This window comes from Lagopus muta, chromosome 1, assembly GCF_023343835.1.
Source record: "Lagopus muta isolate bLagMut1 chromosome 1, bLagMut1 primary, whole genome shotgun sequence".
Lineage (NCBI taxonomy): Eukaryota > Metazoa > Chordata > Aves > Galliformes > Phasianidae > Lagopus > Lagopus muta.
In genome coordinates, this window is record NC_064433.1 from 7,960,117 (window position 1) to 7,986,116 (window position 26,000).

Here is a 26,000-nt window from a genome sequence, read left to right on the forward strand (position 1 = left end):
CACTGAAACTCTGCAGTATTTTCGCTACTCAATTTCCTCCTTAGGGACAGATTTTCAAGGAACTTAAGAACAGAATGACCAGCTCCTGGGTGAGCCGAGGGCAAAAGTCTCCCCCAGCATGTACTGACATACTTGTAGTGGCTGGCAGCCTAAGGGCCAGCCTAATTTTTTCTGTCTTGTCTACAGTTGTCTTGTCTACAGAAGCACAAATAATCAGTGTCCGTGAAGCCCTGATATGCTCCAGCTCTTTTTGCTCCCCAAATTGTATTCTGTAAGGTAAGTACAGGGGCAGAGGATTACTTCTATAGCTCATAATGGCAGAACTCCTTTACACAATGTTTATTATTTATGACAGCAGAACTCCTTTACACAATGTTTATTATTTGAGACACATATCTGTCCCATTTAAGGATCCTTAATAGTAAGCATAAGAATATATTTCTATGTAATAATATGTGAATATCTCATCAAGTTCAGTGAACTAGCTGCACAGATTTCCTCTCCCAGAAAAAAAAAATATATATATATATGTTTAAATTTTTAGAACAATTTTCTTTATAAGGTTGTAAAAATTTGCTGATTATTTATTAACTATTTGATTGGATTTTATATGTTTAATAAAAGCTGTCAATATTTGCTTCAGCTATGGCCCAATTTTGGAAACAGATGAGTCTTCAGTTTCATCTACTGTAAAGATGCAGTCTTGGAGCAGCATAAATATGCATGGCAATATTTCAAACAGAGGTCAATAATTATTCAGTTGGAGGGCTTGTCTTTACAGTTAAGATAATATTTAATCTTTCTTCCATCTGTAAAAAGAGCTTTAAAAGAAGACATCAGAGCTTTACAAGAGAGCCATCATTCTGAAAAGCTTTTCTTTCTGGATCCCAGTTTTGAAACAAAAATAATATCCCTGCAGTATTTTGCATTGTATTGTATCCAGTATTTATACCAGTGTGTAGGGACTTATGCTTTAACCAGACAGACTGGCAGTCACTCTACAGTTTGGAATAAAAATTGATTCATTGTCAGAAAATGAATATAATTCGTTTTGTTGTTTCAAAAGATGATTGACAGCAATAGTGCATTATCTTCTTACAAACTCCTCAGCATCTGAAGAAGCTGAAGGGCACCAAGGGGTCTTGCTCAGTCAAAAGCTCTGTGCCATTAGACAGAACTGCTATCTGTCTTTACTCAGCTACCCCACTGAGATTCTATTCTAAGTCCTAGATCTGTTAAATGAGCTGCTGCACAAGTTTCTCCAGTGTTTCATTCCCTGATTCTCTTTGCCAGCCAGCTCCAGAATCTAACTCTCATCCACCAACTCTGTCATAGTTATTTTGCATCATAGAACTCGTGGTACTGCCTTTCTCCACACAGCCTTGTGCCTACTGTTCTCCTCTTTATCCTTCAGCTGTCCTCTTTTTTTCACATTTGCAACACTGATCTTCATCATGAAGACAAAGGCTTCATACTCTCAAAAGCTACATGGAAAACACTGTGTACTCCTTTCATTCCTTTGGATAGAGTATATAGAGGAGTTGGATGTGATTCATCAATAAGGATTTGCTGACCAATATTGTTTCTTAGGAAGGTGATTGTGAACACAGTAAAAGGGCTGATATAATGGTCTACTTTCTTGCCAAGTCTCTAATTTCTGCTCCAAGGAATAAAGACATCGGATCTCCTCAAAGAAAAGGTTAGGGAAGTTTTAATAAAAAATAACACTTTTTTTTCCTTAATATCGTACTTGGAAACAGCTGCACAAAGTTGGTTATAATTATAAAAAGCATCCAGAAGCAGATATCAGCATGGAAATGTCATTTTGAGCAGCCAAATTTAAAGGAAACATTTCAGTTACATTAGCTACTGAAAACATGGGAAATGTTCTTACAAGAGGAGGTGTCAACCAAATCTAATTAAAGATGATGTTTCAATTCTTGATGTAATGTAATTTAAACTCATTATAATGGAGTGGATACCTATAATGGGAGAAAGGATGTGTTTGAATTCATATGCCACATCTAGCATTGTGATTCCAGAAGCTGTGATAGACAGTGCCAGATTAGAGGAGGTCAGTGTCACACTACAAGGAGGAATCACTGATGATCAGTTTGGTGGAAAAAAAAAAAAGCAACAACACAAGAAAACTTCAAAAATATTCAGAGAACTTTCCTTTGAAGGAAAATCTTCAAATAACGTAATTAATTCTTGATACAGCCCCAAACCTAATGAGCATTTTTTTTACTTGTCAGCTTTTTGCAAACTGATAGAATTATATGTGCTTGCAATATGACTCTCCAAAGAACTACATGTAAATAGATGCTTAAATTCCTGCTGCATGATTGTTGCATCATTTTTTAAAGAAAGGTGACTGTTAAGCAAATTATTTGGTTTAGGTAACTTGGAGGTCCAGCATAAGCACTGAGGCTTTGATGAAGTAAAAAAGTAGTCATACATTACTTTTTGCTCTCACACATGCATAATTCTGAATGAAATAATTTAGTTGAGCCTATTACAATTCCAACTGCAAAATATTTTAGAAAGTGTAAAATTCATGTTATTTTAAAACTGAATTGGTTCACTAAAAGAGGGACTATGTTTGCATAAACTAAAATAGCTGTTCATTTCATTCATTTAATTTAGCTAAGAAACCTTCATCCTTTTCTTTTCTCCCTAGCCCTTTTCTCAGCTCTGTCCCTGTCAGCTTATTTAAAAAATTAACATGAAAAAACAACAGGACTATAGCAATCCACAGACATTGGTGATTTGGTGACTTTTGTACTGAATTTGAGCATCAGAATGTTCTATATCTAGTCTTGCATCACACAAATGTCATGACTCCTTTTTATTTGCACAAACACAATGTTAAGTGGAGAAAACATGGTTGAGCACAATCACAGAATTTAACTGCTTTCAGGCAGTACATTACTAGTGCTCTTTGTGAAACTCTGCATGATAGAACATAGGAATCAGCATAAATTCTGTTACATAAATGCTTAAATTGCTAGTTAAATGATTATTTGAACTAATTAGGCATTTGACTCTATATTACAAAGAAAACAAAAATACCCATCTGAAAAACTGCAAATAGAGGTTTTTTTGTTAATCTCATTGCAACATCTTAAGACATGTATTTATCTAGTTTGAAAAATAGTACCTTTGGATCTAAGTCTTCATCACTTAGTGCAAATATAAAACTCAGAAGTAGTAGTTGTCCCCAGTGAGGACTTGGATAAAACATGCAATTAGTTTGACAGAGGCATCCATCAGAAACAACTGTCATGTTTCAAATGATGCCAGACAAGTCAGGACTTGATGAAACAAAGAGGGAATCAAGCTCAGCTCATGTCATTTTAATCAAGGACAAGATAAGGGGAAAGATGCAGTATGAACAAGTCAATTCTGAATAACTATTGAAGGTTTGTTAAATGAGTTTACTGCTACCTTATTTACATAAGAAAATCTCCACTCATGCTTCACTGAACCTCAGCCAGGCCTTAATTGAGAATTTATGGTTGAGCTCTCAGTGGAAGTGAAGAACTTGAATGTTAATTCAAGAGGCAGCATCTGGCCTGAATTCAGTTTTATTCATGATACTGATGAGCAGTGTCCATTCATGCAAGATTACAATAACAAGCAAAGATTTGAACTGGAATTAGACAAGCAGTTGACAAAATTATGGAGCCAATCTTGAACGCACCTAGATTTTCTTGTATGTATGTATGTATGTATATATTTATAAAATAAATTCATCTTTTCCCTGTTTCTTCTGGTTCATATGTGCATGACTGTAATGTCCAGTAAATTTCTTCAAATAAAGTAAATCCTGCTTTCTCTCTGGAAACTTCCATGTCAGCCACACTTGCCAAAGAAAGAGAGGAAGAGAGGAAAGTTTACTACTTTCCAAATTGCTATATATTCCTTCAGTGAGTGTCTCACAGGTTGCTCTTCTCTGCTTTTGTGTTTCATTTGAACATGGGTTTTTTTATTGAGCAATGGTAGAGAAAGGGCAGTATTTATCCTACAGAGGTCTGTGATACTCAAGAAGTTCTGCAATTGTATTGATAGGTGATAGTCACTAGCTCTTCTGAGTACAAAGTTTTTCCATCACAAGTTTGCAGTGGAGAGCAGCTGCAAGGTGGTGACCACATCCGTGGTACAGGGGTTCCAGACAAAATACAGACCAGAGTTGTGATGCAGAAATAAAACTTAGAAGTTCTAGTTGCCTTTCAATGCTTTTTACTCTGTGACAAGGTACTTCAACACCCACTAGGAGTCATAGAATGGTTTAGGTTGGATCATTTATTTCCAATTCCCTGCCAAGCACAGGGTTACCAACCACTAGATCAGGCTGCCCAGGGCCCCACTTAACCTGGCCTCAGATGCTTCCAGATGTGGGTCATCCAGAATCTCTCTGGGAAGCATGTTCCAGCACCCCACCATCCTGTGAGTAACTTTTAAAAAAAAACAACTGGGAAAGCCAAGAAGAACTCACCTATAAATGTCATACAGAAGACCTTTTAGGAGATTGCTTGTGTTAACAAGAAAAAAATGGCAGAGCAGGGAATAGAGTAGAGAACATAACTTTTCTTAAGATCACAATTTAGAGCACCTTAGGATCATTTATTGTACTTCCTGAACTCTATAATTTACTCTCAAATATACTATTTTCTTAGTAAACCTATCATGTTTAGTTACAGATTTTTGTGTTCCTTATGAGCTGAAATTAACACTGAATCTACAAACTTTTTATGGTAAACACAGTGTGTTCACAACAATTTGAATCTTTGAACAGCAGCTTGTTACTGCCCTAAGAAAACCATATCATCCCCCATGTAACTCACCCCGTGTTGCAGTTCATGTTTCTGCATCAATTACTGGGGCAATCTGTTCTGAACATACTAGTAGAGATGCTCTGGTCCCTCAAAGGCTCAGGTATGGTAGGGAAGCTCCAGACACCTGCTGTGCACAGGTGTTTTCTGAGATGACTATTTGCTTCTAAAAATCAAAGGGAGCAGAGGGAGGAAGAAACAGCAAATAAAAGCTGCATCTCATGGTTTCAGATGGTCAAGACTGCCTTCTGCAATGAAGAGCTGGTATGTGTACAGAGTAATGAAATGTCACATATGCAGAGATGATTAGGTATTGAATTTATAGGATTAAATAATTAAGATATGTTGTTTGCATGAGGCTGGTTATGTATTGTATGATATGCAGGGAAGAAATACGGGATTAAACAGATGAGCAACTTATTTTTTTTCTTTTCCAGGAAATTTCTATCAAAGAAATAATACACAGATGGGACCTTTGTTTCCCCAGACGCAGATCTATTTCCCCCCAAAAATGAAGATGTTTTTTTCACCTGAATTAGCATTGAGCTCCCATTTAACAGGAAAGGAGATACAAGAGGAAATAACAGAACCATAGTGGAATAAGGGGAAGCTATCTTAAAGGGAGTAAAGGGAAGAATAATGTAACTCTGTATTCTTGCCACTGTCTTTTTTCCCCCAGAATCAAAAGGGGATTGTAGTGGGAAGGGATCTCTGGAAAATCATAGAATCATCTCATTGTACCTTCCAGATGAAAGCAGAATCAGCTGGAGCAGGTTATTCAGGGCTCTGTCCAGTCAGGTTTTTAGTATCTCCAAGAAAGGAGCATCCATATTCTTGCCTGGTAACTTGTTCAAGGGTTCACTCCAGTATCTCCATGTCTCTTTGGTACTGAGGGTTTTGAGATCCATCTGAATGGCACCACAACCATCTGGTGCATCAGCTAACTCTCTCAGTTTTGTAACATATATAACCTTGCTGAGAATGCTTGGTCCCATCATCTGTGTCATTAATGAAAAAGTTAAACGATATTGGACAGCATAGATTCCTGGGGTACACCACTAGTGACTGGCCACCATCTCTACTTTGCTTTGTTGGTCACAAAACATTAAGCGCTTTCCTACAAATGAGAACAGGAAAATTGGGTTGAAATTCACATTACTAATGTACTTACACTACTAACTGGAGCATATGTCTTGATTGAGAAAACCACTGTCTCCAAAGGATTGGGCTCCACCTTGGTATTGCAACTTCCAGTTCAGAAAAGCTTCCATGAGAATAGGAAAATCCCTCCTGAAGTGGCAATACCTGAAGCTGAGCCTTCATTTGCTTGCACACCTTGCCTTAACTGAGCCCTCTGTACTTAGCTAGCAGTTACTTCTGGAATTCAATAATTGCTGGAAAATCCTTACACTCATACAAGGACAGACTTTGCTCATTAGGTGTCTTACTCCCAGCTTTTGAGAGAGGCAATGCTGGAGTTGAGGTGTTGATGCTCAGAGCACATGGCATGACTCGTGAAACCCAACTGGAACTTTAATGAATCTCACACCAGAACTACATTAAGAGCACAGAAAAAAAAGACCCAATACTATCACAGCCTCTATCGTGAACTTCATAGAATAACAGTTACCTCAGTCTAGAAATGGTACTTCTGCTTTTTGGGGGCATTACATCCACATGATTAAAATGTTTTTGCTCAGGTTTTGGCATCAGCCTACCCCTATCTGCACCTGTGGTGTCACAGTTCCTTCCAGCAGTTGAATTTCATACTGTGTTCAGAGTTACTTGCTGCAGATCTAAACACAGCTGGTCCCTTCAGCTGTATGAAGAATTATGCCTGCACATCCAGGGCAGTACCAAAATCCAACCTCTCAGACAACTACTCAGTGCCAGAGCATGAGGCTCTTTTCTGGAGCTCTCTTTCTTTAGAGCTTCATCAATATCTACTCATGGAAGAAGAAAATTCACATTTCAGCTACAAGGTTATAAAATGTAAGCTGGGTCTGGTATGACAACAGAAGGACATGTACACCAAAAATGACGGTCCCTGCATCTTTCTTTTAACTCTAAGATTTGTACTCTTGTAAGACTTAATTCTGTCATATCAACACGGCATTTATCTAGATATAACCTTTATGAACCTAACTTTATACAGCAAGCACCACAGTGTCTTCAGCTTTCAAAGGGGTGAAAAATATTAATGTTTTAAGCCACATTCTTTAGGAGTTTCCTAAAGTTCTATGTATTAATGCAGTTCATTCTATCCAACAGTAAATATATTTCCCTCGTAGGAAGGTTATATTCCGCTGTGAGGGAAAGGATGTAAGAAATAATCTCAGACCTTTCAGGCAATTAAAGTAGTATTATTCTTTGCAAGTTTAAGTTTTAATTTACTGTTTGAATATCTACAATGTCAAGTCAAATATTTTTATAGAAAAAATCAGCACGGCACCACATAATAATGCTAAAACCTTCCATTTCCTACATCTTTCTTTGTCTGAGAGCATTATGGATTGGCATGCTAACAATATAATTCATTATATAAACTGAAATTTAGGTAATGAAATGTATTGTTCTTAAACTTACAGACAAATTAATCATTCAATGATGGTTATTTTAATGACATAATTTAGAAAAGAGTTATTTAAGGTTCAAATGTATGGTTTGTTCTCTGTTTTCCCAATTTATATGCCTTTACTTCCAGTCAGTCATTTGTAACATTTTGAAAATTGAATTGTGAGCTGAAATTTTCCAATATTATTTACAGCTCAGCAGCAATTCTGGGGAGGAGTGAAGACCTGAGTAAAATTGTTTTAGATGTTTATGACTTCAGACTAAAACCAAGCTACATTCTTTAGCCTGGCTGCTGATCTTTCATAAGAATAACCTGAAAACAACTCAATACGTTTTGTTCCAACTTGGCTTATGATTTCCTGAGTAGGTTCCTTCAATGGATTTATAGTTTTAAGGTTATAAGTGTGAAAACATTTTTTTCCCATAGATGCACAGTATAATTTTCTAAAAGGTTTATTTTTAAAAACTAATTTTAAGCTCTGCTTCAACAATGCACAGAAGAAAATGCAGTTGGTATTTTCCCATTACATGGTGTATTAAAAAAAAAAAAAAAAATTCAAACAAAAATTCTCATTGCACATATTTAATTATGAAAAATATTGCTCTGTGAGAAGCTTCTTCATATGCTAGTGAGTTAGTGAGTTAGTGAGTCCAAAAGAAATAGAAAGTCTGGAATTAATTTCACTAAACAATATATTTCTGCAGTCTCTATAGCTGAATGAGTTAATCTCTGATTCCAATAATGAGTAGAAAGAAACAATTACTCCTAAGAAATAATTAAGGTAAATTAAATGGACTGTGTTAAAACACAGAATCATAATATCAGTCACAGAATCATAGAGTCAAAGAATGGCTTGGGTTGGAAGGGACCTCAAAGATCATCCAGTTCTATCCACTCGGCATTGTCTGAAAATTTATTTGAAAAGCCGGAGCAGAAAATGTTCAAGCCCCTGTTTTAAGAAATGTTTTTTATACGAAAAAAAGAACAGGTTTATTAATTTCAAAATATTTGGACAGATACAGTCTTTAAATTGGCAAGGAAATCATAAGGTTCAAACACAAAATGTGTGTGGAAGAGTCTTCTACGCTGAACGATGAAGTCCTCTGCTTCTCAGCCACAGAAGAAGTAGAATTCCTCCCTGATACTCGAAAACAGATATGAGGGACCTCTGAAGAGTAGGATTAGAATTATATCAACAAACTCATGTCAAATGTTAGCATGATTTCCAAGTTCTAGTGATGCATTGTAAGCCACAAGATAATGAGTCAGAGAAGGCTTTTCAAGCGCTGTCTTGCCTTTGTGACCCTTATGATGAAATTCTGCATAACAGTGAGGTTTCCTGCTGTGCTTAGCTCTTTCAAAACTGTGGCTGCTTCTCTAGAAAGCTAAATAAAAGAAGAATTAACTGGAGACACAGTGCCTGTTCTCACACAGAAAGAGGGAAGACCTGCATTGCTTTGATACTAGATACTAGATACTAGAATACATTCCTAAATAATTGCTAGATAATACACTAGAACCAAATGCAGTACTTAAAAAATCCAGCATGTAGCAATCAAAAGAACATCATGTCAAACCTCTTATTTCTATCTCTGATGAGTGATCTTGCTGAGCAGATGAAGGAAAAGCAGCACATGTGATGTATTCTAATTTTATTAATCTTTTTATGTACTATATAAGCAAAGAAAGGAATTTTAAAATCAGTACCTGTTGATGTGTAGCTGACTGAAAAACGGAACTTACGGAGAGGTTTTCAGCCATTTCTCTCTCAAAGAAGAAAAACATTTTGTATGGGGTGCCCCTGATATTTGCACTGTCTGTAGTTCTGGCCAATATTTTTATTTAGGGTGTGGTTGAAGGAAAGAAGCACAGAGTTCTTAGGTGACGAGCTTAGAAGGAATGTACATACTTGGAGGAAAAGATCAGAATTTATAACCGTCTTGCTAAACTGCAGCAAGCATTTGAACCATGAGGATGGAACTCAATAAAGGCAATGCCATGAATAGTAATGTCTGTGGAGGAAACCAGAAGTGCACAAATACAAATGGGAGAATATCTGGAGGAACAGCAGTACAGTATGAGAGGTTTAAGGTCGCCACGCTCACAAACTGCATGAGTTGACAAGATAATGCAGTTGCACAAAAGGTAGATCTCATTCTGGGGTATATTAACAGCATGACAAAGGAAGTAATTATTCTGCTGTATTAAGCAGTGGTGAGACCTCAGCTTGAGTACTGTCCCTGAGCTGAGCAGCAAGCATTAAGATAGATGTAAATAAATTGGACAGTCTCCAGCGGAGAAAAAAAAAAGGCAGGGCATAGAATGCACAGCTTATGAGAAACAGCAAGGAGATCTCTATTTACCCAGTATAAAGAAGATCACAGGAAAAATCGATGATATATCAGATAGAATTAATTAGTTTAAAGAGGATGATGGCTATTTCTTCTCCACATCCTGTGTGTATTGCAAAAGATGCTAACTTCATTAAAATAAAATAAAATCAGAGAGAAATTTCTACACAGAGTTTTAGGACAGAGATAAGAAAAAAATTCTAATTATTAGATTAGTGAGGCCCTGGAGCAGACGCTTGATAAGCTTCTGGATCTCTAGTGCTTTAATAAATATTGGATAAGTTCTTTTAAATACTGTCTAGAGTTGTACATATATATATATTTCTTCCTATAGAGGAGAAAAGTGGTCACTCAATATTTTTTTCATTCTTGTGGTTCCATGAAAATATTACTTAAAACAAAATAATTACATTGTATTTAATGAGCTTGTATGTCTCAGGTTTCCACCTGAGAGTGTAGAAATTTTCCAAGCACAGAGAAAGATATTTGAAAATGCAGTAAAATTTGTAGTTTAGGATGTCTGAATAGGATTAGTTTTTTAGAAAATGTCATTGAAAACAAGAAACAAAACAAAATGTCAAAGAATAAACTGTCTTTTAATGTAGAAATGTCATGTCACCAACAAATGTTTAAATTTTAAATTTTTATCAAGAAATAATTCTGTAACAACAGAATCTTTCATGAAATATTCTGTACATTTCTGAAGAGTTTCAGCTGAAACAATTTCAAAGAGTTGTATTTTTAGTTGTGATTTGCAACTGTAGTACTGTTGAGTGTAATGGTTTTATCTCATGTCTGAATTCAATGCCTTTGAATTAAGAGGGCTTTTAGTTCTGTTTTCTGAATATTCAAACTAATTTCCTTAGATCGTTTTAGCTTTTTGCCTGACACTACTCCAAAGAATTCTCTTCATTAACGACAAAGGCAAACTAAGGACGAGTTCAAACAAGTAGCTAACCATAAATCAGGGAACTCTCCCACAATAGCATCTTTGTGAAAGCAGTCTGATACCTGTCCTTCACTTCATAAAACCATCCGTTGCTGCGGGCAGAAATTGCAGTGCAGAGGCAGGTAGCCTCGTGGGGTAATGCCTTGTTCAAAGGCTGTCACACTCAGTCAGTACTACAGCTGCTATCATTATCTCTGCATTGGCATTTCCATTATACTCCTCACGCATGAGTTAGAAACTATTTTACACTGAGCTCGAATCTTGTTTGCAATGCATATTCTTTCAGGGTTGTATTTCTGCAGGGACGCTTCCAAAGTGAGTCTGAGTACAAAATGGACTCTTGCTAATTCGGTTGCATATTCAGATTGAGATCACTTGTACAAATGCCAGAAGTCGTGGGACTCCTCACCAGCACACCTGCACCATACTGAAAATACCTGAAATTCACTGAGAACTTTCTCTCCTCCTCCTGGTCATTGGCATCTCTTCCATTGAAGCTGTGGCATTCTCTTAGGAGCTAGATTTTAATACATTGAGGGTTAATGTCACAATGTAAGCTTAGGAAACTCAATGCTTGCTAAGCTTGGAATCATTCAGAAATAACAGTAGGGCTGAGGGTGGGAAAAATGCTCTGGAACAAGGATCAGAGAAACTATGCCTTCAGTCACAGAGTAAAGCTGTTCTTGGAACCACAAGACATGAATTATAGTCTTACTTATAGCACTAGGATAATTAAACAACTTTTACACTATCACTACTGACTTTATGCTCTCAAATGAACCACTTACATCTTCCACAATTCATCCATGGCAAATTATTTTTACTAGAGACTATTTCTTACTATACTTTACCACAGTCTCTGCTATAACAGCTCTAGGCTCATTAAAAGATCTCTTGATTCTCTTGTAATATGAATAAATATATTTGAATATATTAATGTATTTTAATGTTCATATAAATATACGAATAAAGCCTTATCCCATCAGAGTTACACTGTCTTGAAGCAGAGTAGTATGAGTGAATCAATCAGAACCTTATTGCTCTCTCAACTGCCTCTAATTTGTGACAGTACACTGAGAAGTAGGATTATTTTTTTCCATTTTCTCATTCTTATCTTAACAAGAAATACAAAGGGGAGATGATAGGTACTGAGGGAAACCTCCAGGTACACCAAAATTATGTAAGGTAGAAAGACCCACGGATCTCTCTTCTCTCACACTGAATCTTCAATAGGAGCATGAATCAAAAGCATTAGGTCATGGACTGAACCAGTGACTGAGCACCTGTTAAAGGGGTACGGCCAGCCCTGGGAGCACAAGTAGAAGCAATTCACCTGTGTGACCAGAAGGGGTGGAGTCTGGGTCCACCTCTCCCTAATTTCATTCAAGGGCAGGCAACCAAAGAGGAGGGATTTCTATGTGGAGAATGCTTTTATTTAGAGTTCTAGTGAGCTGAGTTTTCTCAGAAATGGTAAGTTATTGCTTCTTGATTGCCAAATTCTAGCTACTACCTTTGTTGAGCAATCTGAAGCTGGTTAAAGGCATATATATCTGTTGCCGTCTAGCCTTATAGAGGACAAGAATAGATGTGATCAGGAAAGTATTGCTGAAATAGACCAAAATTTACTTATTCTGTTCTTTATTTGGACGTATTCTTCAGGAAGTAGAGGTTGAATTGCCTGCTTGATATCAACAACTAACGTGTTATACTACTGAAATGTAGCTAAGAGTAAGATAGAGAAAGGCTTACTGTGGCTATTAGTGGATTTCAACTGTTTCCATTGTCCAAAAAACAACCACCAAAAAACTTCAGGAAAAAATAATGAAGGCAGCCAGAAGCTGGCAATGTTATCTATGTAATTATTGTCCTCTTTGACCAGCTCACAAAAATGTATGAGCCGTGAAGCACTTCGAAGGAATAGTATCAGAACTAAGATTATAACATTAAATATATATATATTAAAATGTTAATGCATAGTTCCTATTAAGTTCCATTCCACTGTGAAGCCTGTCCAGAAAAGTACCGGTATCAGCCCACTATTAATCAGGCAAACATTTAAACTCATTTTTAATTTTAAGTAAGTGTGAAGGTATCACTGATGTTCTTGTAATTTATACAGACATTCAAATGAAACATACTGCAAAATTTAGTATGTTTACATGCATACAGTGAATGGAGGAACAGGGGCTGTTTACTCTTGGAAAAAGGAGGCTGAGGGGAGATATTATTGCTTTCTTTCAATATCTGAAGGGTGCTTACAGAGAGAGTGGGATTGGTCTCTTCACTGGTGACAGGACGAGGGAAAATGGCCTGAAGTTGTGTCAGGATAAGTTTAGCTTGGATGTCAGGAAAAACTCCTTTACAGAAAGGGTTGTTAAGTACTGGAATAGGCTCCCCAGGGGCGTGGTTGAGTCACCACCCCTGGATGTGTTTAAAAATCGTTTGGATGTGGTGTTCAGGAACATGATTTAGTGGAAGGTTGTTAGAGTAGTATGGTTAGGTTGTGGTTAGACTTGATGATCTTTAAGGTCTTTTCCGACCTGAGCAATTTTATGATTCTATGTGCAACCTTGAAGAAGGGGAAGCTATTCTGTAAAACAGACCACACTTCAATGACTATGCTGAACCTCTGATTTTAGCAACAGATAAATAATGCTGATTATCCAAAAAGTCGTCATCAATGTTAACTCTGTCTCTCACCAGATTATTGTTTTCTGGCAGCTGTTGCATAATTCTTGGAAATTTAGAATTTATTTTAATGTTCTCCTGCCCATCTGAGGATATATCATTTCTATCACATTCACACTTCTATGTATTTGATAGTCAAAAATACTCTTCTTGGTTGAGCAATTAGGAGTTCTAAAGCACAGGCCTTTCCAATAAAAAATCATTGCTGACCTTTATTGAAAGACAGCAGTTCAGTCCTTAAGGCATAGCTACTATCTGAGAACAGAGCTGCTTGTCATTACTGATATAAATACATTCACAAAAACTCCAGCTTCTTGATGATAATGCAGGAATGAGTCAAAATGGAAGTCTACTGAAAAACAAAGTTGTATCTAAATTCAAAAGAACTATCTCATGACATTCATCCTGCTCAAACATCAGTTATTAGGCTTTTAACATTTTTATCTCTTCAAGAATGACAAAAATCCTAAGAAATTAGCTCTCTTGGACAAGCTAATAATGTGTGATTAAGATGATAAATAGCATGTGTCACCATAGTATCTGGTGACAGTTACTTTCTCTGAATCCTGCATTTCCATTATCTATCAAATACTTAGAAAATATGCTGGATAAATAATATATTATTACATGTATTAAAACTTCATAGAGGTGTTCAACAGTGTTATATTTCTAATGATTCTAACACGTGACATTCTCATGACTCACATTTAGTATTTTCTCAAAGTCTGAGCTTTTAGAGGCATGGATTCTGAGAGTGGTGCTTCTTATGCCAAAAAGCAAGCAAGCAGAAATGCAAAGAAAACCTTAGGAAGCTGATCTTCATGAGAAAGAAAAGCAATTCATACATTGTAATATCATTATATACATTCTAATTTTTCCTCAAATTAATATTTTGTTCTAGATTTAATAAAGAAATCAGTGTTTTTTCTTACAATAACGTGTAAGCCAAATTTCATGTCTAGCATCCCCCACATAGTTTCCAGGTAAGTACAAGATGCCAGTGTGTATATGCTGTAAGGTGGCTGGTGACATACTCTTCTTCAAAGTGTGTATCTTTCACTTATTTAGCTTTTGCCATATCTGGGTAAATGCTGCATTGCAGCAGGATTTAAAATCTATAGAATGCATTTAGCGTTTCAGGCTTTGTTGCTATTTTGGGAAGAAAAGATATTAAAATACTGTAGAGACAGAGAATTGTGTTTGAGGTGATTGATTTTTCTACTTGCAATAAAAAGAAAATAAAGCAACTTTTAACAACTGCATCAGATCTGCTAACAGCCATGGCTAATTTTCTGCTTCAAACCCACTGGACTTTCCCTACAGAGTTTAATTGCAGTTATCCATTTGATTAAAGAAATTCCATTTAATGTCTCATGATGCTCAGATGAATCCTCGCAATCCTTGTGACTAGTGAGAAGGGTCTAGATGTTGGCCATTTATTGTCATAATTTTTGTGCACTGAAATGAAATCTTTCAGGGTTGATTTAGCTTGATTTGAGCATATTGCACAGTTAGTCCCTGGGACAAACACAGCACTATAGATAACTCCAGTGTTCTTTAAGCACTGACTACTGTATCTGTAGCAGCACAGACATCAGTGCAAGCCCTCAAATGCTGCCAAGCGAGTTCTGAACAATCTGAAGAGGCCCTATGCCCCTCCACATTGATACAGCTAACTAGTGTTTGGGAGTTTTGCCCTGTGCGGCTTCTGCAGTGTAGATATGCACAATCTGAGGCAAACATCTGCACTGTGGGGACAACTGGGTTATTTTATTGTCAGTGTCTGTCTGGGGAATATGAGTAGTAACCCAGATAAACTGTTATAGATTAAATGAAACAACTAATCAACCATACAAAAACCTGCATCAGTTTCCATTCAGGAGTTCAAGGAAAAGCAATCAAGTTTCTTGATTTCTCTGTTAATCTATTGCCTAAACTCATGAATCTTGTTGAGCTCTTTGTTTAGAGTGTAAATAAAATTGCTGTCACCAACTACTGAATAACAAACATGCTTCTCTGCTAGTATGGAGGTGCTAATAAATGTGGATAAATAAATTGCAGTGGTCAGAATATTGCTGTATCCATTCTCTTCTGTGCATGCTGTTGAGGATGGTGTGCATCAAAGCCAGAGAAGAGCATGTTAGCTCCATGACCAAAAGCCAGAAAAAGGCAGAAAAGCCAGGTAGTCACAAAGCTATGGCCATACTTGAAAGCTCTTCTGAGTGCCAGGGATAATTGGTTTAGGTTCAGGATTATATTTGTATGCCATACTGTTTTCAAATCAGAGTTGGTCTCTGCTCACGCAAAGGCTGAAACTGGGTTTGAGAGTTCTGCACTGTGCTCTGCTGCTTGTATTAGATATGCTTTTGAGTATGCTTGCTAAGCTTTAGTTTTTTTCTCCTGCCTCCCTAAGCAGAGAACTGATAGAATCATATAATGGCTTTGGTTGGAAGGGACCTTTAGGACCATTGAGTTCCAACACACCTGCCATAGGCTGGTTTCCTGCCACCGTATTGGACTTGAGTACCTCTGGGGATAGGGCATCCACAGCTTCTCTGTGCGACCAGTTCCAATGCCTCACCACCCTCTTAGTAGAGAATTTCTACCTTACATTAAGTTAAATCTACCCTCTTTTAGTTTAAAGGCATTCCCCCTTGTTCTTTCAGCCTGTGTAAACAGTTACTCTCCATCAAGCACTGAAAGGCTGCAATAAGCCTTCTGTCAGTATTCCTCACTTAGCCTTGGATAAAGGTGTAGTTTCCAGTTTCAATTAGATTTAGATACTTTGTGTTGTATTTCTTAAGAACAGCTTTCAGTGGGAAGAAATGATGGGCATTAACTTAAATTTTAAACTAGTAGGAACTACTGAAATCCTTCTTGACTAAGCAACCAGTTCAGAGTCAGTTCACCACTGTGCTCTGGAATCTCAGCGTTGCTTTCTCTTTATCTAATTTCCATCCTGTCATAAATTACCTCCAAGCTGTCCCCACTGTATTTCCAAGGAAATAATATCCATTCTGATTACTGAAGTACTTTATGGGAAAAACAAGAAGAAACTTTATCCTTCTGCATCCGTGTATTGAGAGACTAAAAAAAAAGTATATCAAAGACTAACCTAAGCCTTGTGGTAGATGGCTTGCTATTTTAATATGCCATGCCCTTTTCTGGTATATACATTCTAGCAGACATACAAAGAAAAACATCAACATGTACATTCAACAACCACCTTTACAGTTTTCAGCACAAGCACCCAGAGCATGCAACTTTTAAAAGAAGTGGCATATGTTTGAGGATATTAAAGTATTATAACTCAGCCTAGAATTTAATCTGGAGTAACGGGAGGGAAAGGAGTGACTTTACTAAGGTGAAAGAGGTAACCTGCTGCTTTGTAGCATGTCAGAGTCATTACTGTTGCTCAGGACTGGATAATGGCAGAGCCTGGTTGTTTGCCAAGCAGCCCTGGCTGCTAATGGCAGCATATGCTCATGTTGGCTCCGTAAGTCTGTGGCATGCAGGATCCAGGAAAATGGCAACTGCCATCAACGTCCTGCCCACTCTCTTCCCTGGATCTGTCGTGAATTATACCTGAATCTATGGTTCTGTAACGTTTCTTTTGCTGTCACAATCCTGCCACATCTTCAGCCATCCACATGACATCAAAGATTGACTTAATTTCTAGTGTGAAAAATATCCTAAAGGAAAAAATAATGCCTTACCACACATGAACACATTAAAAAATGTTTCAAAAAGTGACCATAAGTTCTTTTCAAATAACAAGCTAGATAAAACGAAAACAAATGCAATCCTGTTTTATTTCCTGTTGGACTTTGCCTTAAAAATAAAAACATCATGGAGAAATTAGGGAAATCTTCCTCAGGGCCTGTTCTAAGAAGATAATTTGCTTTGGCTCACTTGAATACCTCAGAACGCATATTAGCACATATATACCTGGTGATGCATAAGATTTTGCTACATTCAGTGCTAGATCAGATGTTTTCCAAAGTGCGGTGAGGATGACTCACAGAGCACATGTATACCACAGTAACTGCTCTGAACACAGCTGGTGTAACTTCTGTACTCAAAACCAGTCAGCAGGGGTACAGATAAATGTCTAGACATGGCAGCCAGCAGCTAAGTGTAAGTTGAAAACGTGGAAAGAACTCAAATGCCTAAATTGCATCCTTCTGCTATGATGATTTGAGCTTTTTCATTTAACGTCAGGTCAGGTGTGCCATACCAGCAACAGTCAAAGAAGCGCAGAAACTCAGAATAGCACTGCTGCTGCTTATGCTGCCTGTGGTCTGAGATCTGTTTTCACTGTAGTGGTGTTGTCTTCTGATATTCAGAACAGAAGATGCTGGGCAAAATGTTGGTGGTGTTAGCTAGCAGTGAGGCACATGCCAAAGGAGAGCATGCTCAGGAAAAAAAAGGTGGTGCTTTGCAGCAATATCACATGAAAGTTAAATGTATTGCCTTTCTGTACTACCAAGAAACAAAATATTTACCTTCATGCAGCACAGCAGATATTAGAGGTAGATGGCGCAAGAGAAAGGGAGGTCTGCATGAATCTCCTCTTCAACAACACTGAATGTGTCTTGTATATGGACAAGAAATACTCCTGGAAAGGTCTGTTCTGATTTGGCCTTCTTTCTTTCCTCTTTCTCACTCTCTTTCTCTGGCAGTTACATACTGTAAGCCAAATGACATGGAAGGAGAGAGAGAAGAGTGGAGTATTTGCATAACAGGACAGAAGCTGCATAGGCAGCAAAAATGACACTCAGTGGTGGATGAATGGAGATGTCACAATGAAGCTGAAAAGTGAGGTACCTACCTGTAACTGGAGAGGATGACTAGGGCGTAGGTAGGAGTAAGACGCTTAGTGGTATAGGCTCTAACTGTCTTTCTCTTCCTCTCTTTCTCTTCTTCCCCTTTCCCTTCTCTTTGCTTTCACAGCTGTGGCATACACATCCCTCTTGCTTTGTTTGTTTGTGGGTTTTTTTTTTTTTTTTTTTTTTTTTTTTTGTGTCCACATTTACAAATTTTGAAGATTTTTACTCAAATTTCTGATTTAGAAGCGTAGAAGCCACAAAGCTAAGCAAAACATGAAAACATGGAAGCTGTATGAGAGCTGATGGTCAAGAGAAACAGAAATCTTTTGGCTTAAGACAACCCAATGCACTGGATGCAACTCAGCAGGCAAAGCTTGAACTGAAGTTTGTAATCAGCCTCATCCAGTTTATTCAGTTATGCTGCTCTTGGCTTTATTTCATTCCTAGGGATAGATTTCCTAATGTAATTTGTGTTATCAGGATTTGTTTTTCCTTCCTATTCTTTCCCCCTACACTTTAGGTCCCTTTTGTTTGACAACAAGTGATGCTAATTAATTTTTTTTTGGGGCTGTTTTTGAATTGTGCAGCTTGATTAATCTGGGGAACTGAAGCAGTGGTTAAAAAGCTGAACTGAAGCAATAGTGAGCCATGAACACAGGCTTTGTTGTCTGCTACAGCACAAAATGATTGCGCATAATGGTATGAAAGTTTAAGTGTGTAATGTGCTAAACTCATTTAAACTTTCCCAAACAATGCTCCTATTATATGCAATGAGAGGTTTCCCAAAAGTTAAGGAGATGATTACTCAGGCATCATAGCTCATTATAGGTCATAGGCTAATCTATTTGTTACTTTATTCTTGTTGAAGACTGAGATTATTATTGTTATTGTTACTAACCTAAAGGAGATTTAAGAAATGTATTGAAAATACAGGAACTGGATATGATTTAACAGCTGCAAAGCCATGTTCTCTGATAGAAAGTTCCTGTTGCAGTCTAGCAAAAAAGATTGTTTGCACTTTACATAGACCCACCAGAGTAACATTAACATTTGAACCAATGTGCACTACCTAAGTCATCTATTTCTAAAAGCAGACCTTCAAAATAAGAGATATGACTGCTGGTAGAAGAAAAAACTACCAGTTTTTATGTTTTCTACATCTTGATTGAAATACACTTGTCTGCCTATGTCAATCTGCCTATGTATCTAACTGTGGGCACTCATGGATGCTACTGAATAACCAAGCAGAAAAATAAGTACAGATAACACTTTCTCAAAAGGAATAGGAGCCTGAATGTGGAACTGCTGCATGTGATTACCACAGTACGAATTAGCTATGGATAAATTCTCTGTTTCCATGTTCCACTCTTCCCATCTAAAGGATGAGAATAAAAGGGAAGGTTTTACTTCTTAAAATTCTCTGTTTTGACTCTGACTCCTGAAAGGAAGGGTTCTTCTTTGACTTTAGCTTAGAAATGTCTGTATTTGTGCAGTTTGCTATGGTGCATAACTGGAACTTCTAGAAATTACTAATGAAGCATGAAAAACAAACAAGATTCAAGAGTTTCAAGAAATGTCTCCAACTTCTCCTAAAAGAGCACTGCACACCCATGGCAGTATGGTCAATCTCTAGATCATCAGGACACACATAACATTTATCTTCAGCTGCTGTTATGTGTATTTACATTATACATTTTCATTTAAAGCATATGAAATAGCAATTGACATGTTTTTCTGCTGGTAAACTTTGTTTACTTAGGTGAGGAATTGAGGTGCAGGCAAAAGTGTCAGGCCGATTAGGGAGTTAAGGGAACTATGGCGTGGCCATCAGTTTGATATCAACATAAAAACTTCTGGGGTTTTACTATCTTGTCAGCTTATGGTGCTTACTTGACAGGTCAGCAGGCTGAGAGTTTGCTTGGAGACCATGGGACAGAACTGCTGAAGAGCAAAAAGATCTCTGAAGTCTTGCTTTCTCATATCTGATTTGAAATTATAATTCAGACTGTGAAGAAGTAACAGAAAAAGGAGGAAAAAAAAAAAGAACATGTATAGAGGGTAGCAAGGAACTAGACATACAAATCCTTGCATTTTCTTTAAAGCTAATATGCATAATATTACAGAATGAGATGCATTTTCTGAATATTTAAGGCATCATTTATTTCATGTAACTATTCTACTTAACACTGCTCTATTAAAGTACTTGAATAAGCAAACTTGGCTGCGTAGGAAATATCTGGAGTGATTCCTTTGACTTCAACTTTATTACAGGGCTTTATTGATGGATAAAGAGCAGGATTCTAAAGAATTAGCAGGTTTACTGTTGTACAATGTTAATTTGTATCTAATAAATTTATAAAGAAATCAAGTAAAGTGCCTTACAGCAAAGAAAAAGTAACAACAAATAACAACTGGCACACAGAGCAATAGAACAATGTGGATTGAAGATATATTCTGGAGATCATCTTGTTAACCTGTTAGCTCCAAATAGTATTTATTTTTATCAGTTTGAAATTGTAACGTGCTTAGAATTACAAGATGTGCCTGTGGTCATGGCATGGTAGAAGTCAGGGTACAGGTTGGCTATGCATGTGGTCTTGTAGCCATCCTGTGTAAGCGGCTTATTGCTTCTAAGCAAATTGGACCCTTGTCAGAACTAAAACTGACTATTTTTAAATGAATATCTTAAAATTTATTTTTTTTAATCTGCTTCAGGACAGTGACAGAATATTTAGTGAAAGGCTGGTAAATTCACATAGACCACTTTAAAAGCATGAGAAGAAAAGAGAAAAAAAGAACAATTGTTGCATCAGTAATTGGAATGAATAGACAGTAAATATTCAAGGAACAAGATTTGTTGAGTAATAGTGTTCTGGCCTCACAGAGGTCAATGGAAGATTTCCCATTGAATTCTTTGGGACTTTGATTCTGCCTCCATTTTATTTGAATAAATACTCATTTCAACCCCAATAAGACTTTAAATTAAATTGTGAATATGGCAAAAATGCAGAAGGTGCAAAATATAGACTCATCTGTTCTGTATTGATGTTATTTGCTTGCCTAAGCAGCAGAGCTATTTTAAAACTACATTTTTCCATCCGAGAAAAGATTATTAGGGAACTCTAAAATACACAATACTGCTCATATTTGCTGGTTCAGTGGTGCCAGTCCAGTCCTAGTTCCACTGAATGTTTGAGCAGGATTCATCAAGTGTGTCCCCCTCTCCTGTCCTTGGACTACAGGATTAATTTAGTACAATTATACTTCTAATTCAGGGACTTAGCTGTCTGAAGGAAAGGGAACCTTTGAGACCACCCAGAGAAGGGCTCCAGAAAATGATGGTGATTTTTCTTTCCTTTACAAAGGTGACAAAATGGTACACAGTTCTCCTGAAGTGGAATTGTATAATATCTGCAATTAATGAAAATATTTCTTTCTTTTTTTAATAAATAAATAAATACATACATACATAAATAAAGGTCAGGGAACTGAAATGCTGTTTGCTGTTTACTACAGCACTGTGAGAATAACAATCCTTGACAGGGAAAGCAGCAGGTAAAGCCTTGACAAATGCTGTCAAACAGCTTAGGTCTAAACAATACAAAGTAATAAAGAAACATATTGGTTTCTGGATGTTGAAACAACAACAATTAAAAAAAAAAAAAAAAAGCACAGATTATTTTAAATTTTGCCCTAAGCTGCTTTTCCACTAAAATACAGCACTGAAGTACTGCAAAAAGAAAAATCCAGAAAAATAAGCTGGTGTGGAATAAACCATTTAATTATGGCTGGTGGGAGCTTGGGCTAGTTTTACTGAGTTTGACTTCTCAAGTATGCAAAAATGTATTTCCATGAAGAAAATAAAATAAAACAGAACCAAAACAAGATCTGTTGAGAAGGTAAGAGATGGGTAATTTTAAATCATGGGCTGCCTTTGCTAGAACGTGAAATCAGGCAGAAGGGAAAGGAAAAAATAATGAAAACAATAGGTACTTCATTGACCAGCTAGTTAAATTTATGACAGGTGTCAGAAAAAAAACTTATTTGGCATATAAGTGTAGGAATACACACCTAATAAATGAGCTTAGAAAGATCAAAAGAGACATACAGGTCAGGAATGAAGAATATGTGTATATAATCTCAGTATAAGAAATGGACATTTATGCTTTGATCCTACTACCCTCAGGTCTGAGAGGTTATATGGGTCGGTGGGGCTATTCCAGTTTGTTCCGTGGAGAAGAAATACTCTTATGCAAACAGGGTGTTTCTCTGCTGCACATTTAGAAATTCAGTGTACTTTTCACATTCTCTGAATTCTTTGACGTTTCTTGTTTGTGTCTTGCTTTTGCTGTAGAAATGCTCCAAAGCAGATGATATGGAGCTCAGCCTTGTCATTTACACTTAGCCTTCAGGGAAAATTCCCTTGGCTCACATGTTTCAGCTGCTGGCTGCTGAAGCACTGGCAAACCAATCAGTGCCGTAGGCAGTGACTCCTAGGCTTCCACTGCAAACGAGGACATTTAGCTATTCCTTCTTTTAGTCTGAGTGAATAATGTGTGCTACACCAGTTGCCCACAGTTGATGTCTGCCTGTGACACTGCTCTGAATAAATGGATTCTTGTCCCTGGTAACAAATATTGACATTAATTAAAGGTGATAAAACAGATTGCAGGTGACCAAAGCATATGCTATCTTGACATACTGGGGATGATGTAAATTTCATGATCAGCACAGCTGAGTTGTAATGCTGTTCAGAGAATCACTGAATGGCTTAGGTTGGAGAGGACCTTAACGTTCATCTAGTTCCAAGCCCCCTACTGTGGGCTGGGTTCCCAACCTTGTTGCCCCTTTTCCCCTGGGTACCAGCAATGCCTTTTGTTACCATTTTTTCTACTACCAGTACAGGTGTTTGATCAGTCAGGTCAGGAACAGGGAGCAGAGGTGAAAACAAATCAACTTCTGTATGTGTGTTTTCAATCAGGTGGACTTATGGGAAGCTATGAAATCATATAGCTAAGAATGTGAGGAAAGGGCAAATCATCTCTTTTTCTAAGTACTTATCCTGAAATGGTGTTAAATTGGTCCTGAAGCTGCATCCCCAAAGGAAAAAATCTAGTATAAAGATTAGCCAGCTAGCTACCATGAACTCTATATTTAAAGTCAGACTCTTAAGCCCTAATGAACTCCCTTGGATTTTGATGAGAATTTAATCAAACTATGCATCTTGAATCTCTTACTCAAGTTTATTATACCATTTATCTTTTTTACAAGGTCTGTAGAGATAGATGCATTTTATTAAGGTAAATTAGTTTTAATATATATGTAAGACATTAAAAAATGCAGTGACTAAGTTATTTAAAGTTCATACAAATGAATCCGAAACAGAGATTAAGACATTTCTAACCTATGGCACATGGGTCACACAATTATTGTTGATGTAAAGATATTGTTTCTTCTTGGGCACCTTCAGGATGCAACTATAAAAATATAAAGTAGTTACATGTAACTTTAAATATGTCAGACTGTTCTTTGTATCAGCAGCAACATAACATAGCAGGCAAATAGAAATGTGCCAGCACTCCTGTCTTGGTACTTTTGCTTGGGACTTTCAGGCACCTCTAACAGAAAAATAGCATGAGGTCTGATGGTATTCCAATCCTTTTACCTTCACTTCTGAATGCTGAAAACCATTCAGGAATAAAGACATAAATTAATTGATTCTTTCTTCCCTTAATATACTGAAAGAGTTTTGAAATGTAAAGCTGATAACATAGAAGTATAGTCACAAGATCTCAGCTTTTGCTTAATTATAGTTTCTAGACACATATGCAACATCATTTGAAAATAATTGAAACTGAACAAATACTCCAAGTGTTTGTGGATGTGTGAATAAGATGTGAGTAGAGGGCTGTTATTAATTATATTCCCCCAGGTTTGGCCTCAGAAACAGACCTACTATGTTTAATAAAGCATATTCTTGATCTTGATATAAAAATTAGGTGTTAAATCTATATATCATTGTAGATAAAGCATATTCTTACATCTTGATATAAAAATTAAGTATGAAATCTTTATAAGATTGTAAATCAGAAGCTGTTGACAGTGGGCCAGATCATCACACAAGGGAAATTTTTGGACCAGAAAAAAAGCAAATTGCATACAGTGCAAAGTCCTTTATTCAGAGATTCATCAAATAAGTTGCTTGTAGTGGTTGGTAGCAACAAAAGAAATGGCATACTCTGTTGCTCTTGAGACAGCAATTAATTAATTGTTAAGATAGCAAAGCCATGAAAAGGGATAACTGAATCACTGGATATATTGAATTGAGTGTTTTTTAACTAGAGTAAATAAGATTCTAAGACCACAGCATAAAGCTCAGAGAGGCTTTATGTAGAATCATGTATGTAGATTAGATATCAAAAATATGCTAGAAGTCTCTTTGGACAATAAGAGAAATAGCACGCATACCTTAAGAGATTAATTAGCAGAACTTAGCTTGTTTATTCTGGAGAGAAGAAACTGAAATCCTCTATATTAGTACATTTTAGGGTGAGGGGAAAATGTTTAGCAACAGCAGTGGAGTAGAATTTTTTATGGAAGAAAATAATTCTGGCAGAAAATCATATACGCTTAATCTCATTATGGGTAAATTTAGATTGAAAATTAATTGGCATTGCATGTGTTGAAATAGCTTCCCAAATAAAACAGATAGAGTAAGAATATTACATTGCCCCATTGTGAAGCTTAATAAGTATCTGGGGAAAAATAATAGTGGAGGAATGAATCTAGAATGAAAAAAATTAAATCTTTGAAATGATGTTATGGATTGTTAATCTGCTAAAATTCCCACAATGCGGGCAGGAGGATTTGAAGGGAGATATAGATGTGGAGCTTTTGGAGTGGGTCCAGAGGAGGGCCACAAAGATGATCAGAGGACTGGAGCACCTCTTCTATGAAGAAAGGTTGAGGGAGGTGGGGTTGTTCAGCTTGGAGAAGTCTCTGGGGAGACATTGCAGTTTTCCAATACTTATAGGGAGCTTATAAAAGGAAGGAAATTCCACTTTTCTCACTAGAAGGCAGTGATAAGACAACTGTTTTAAACTAAAGGAGGGGAGATTCAGATTAGATGTCAGCGAAATTTTTCACTGGGAGAGTGGTGAGAAACTGGCAGTGCTGACCAGAGAAGCTGTGGGTGCCCCATCCCTGGAGGTGCTCAAGGCCAGGCTGGATGGGCCCCTGGGCAGCCTGAGCTGGTATGGGGCAATCAGCCCATGGCAGGGAGTTGGAAATAGAAGATCTTTAAGGTCCCTACCAACCAAGCCATTCTATGATTGCATGATAAATGCTGTGAATTGTGGTGTATTGATATGTGATAATTTCCAGACTACTTCTGTTTCCCTCCCAGGGACAATTTTTTTTTCTGTCTTCCTAAATAGCTTGAGGGCCTGTATTATTTTTATTCCTCTGTAGAAACAAAGAGAACTGGCCATAGGTGAAAAGAGGATGTTGAGTGAAGAGGCTTTCTATTTCTAGTGCTAATGAGGAGTGTCTCATGACTGTAGTTGATGTGATTTGCTCAGAGATATCCTTCTTACTCAGTGAATTTTTCCATGATCAGATTGTCCTGATTTTTCATTCTTGCGTTTATTTAAATGTGCTTCACTGGCTCTAGGTTGGCCCCACAAATCACTATCACTATCACTACAAGAGTCTAACATGTAGGATATAACAAGGAGTAACCAAACCAAAAGCCTTCCAGTATTTTGTCTCTTA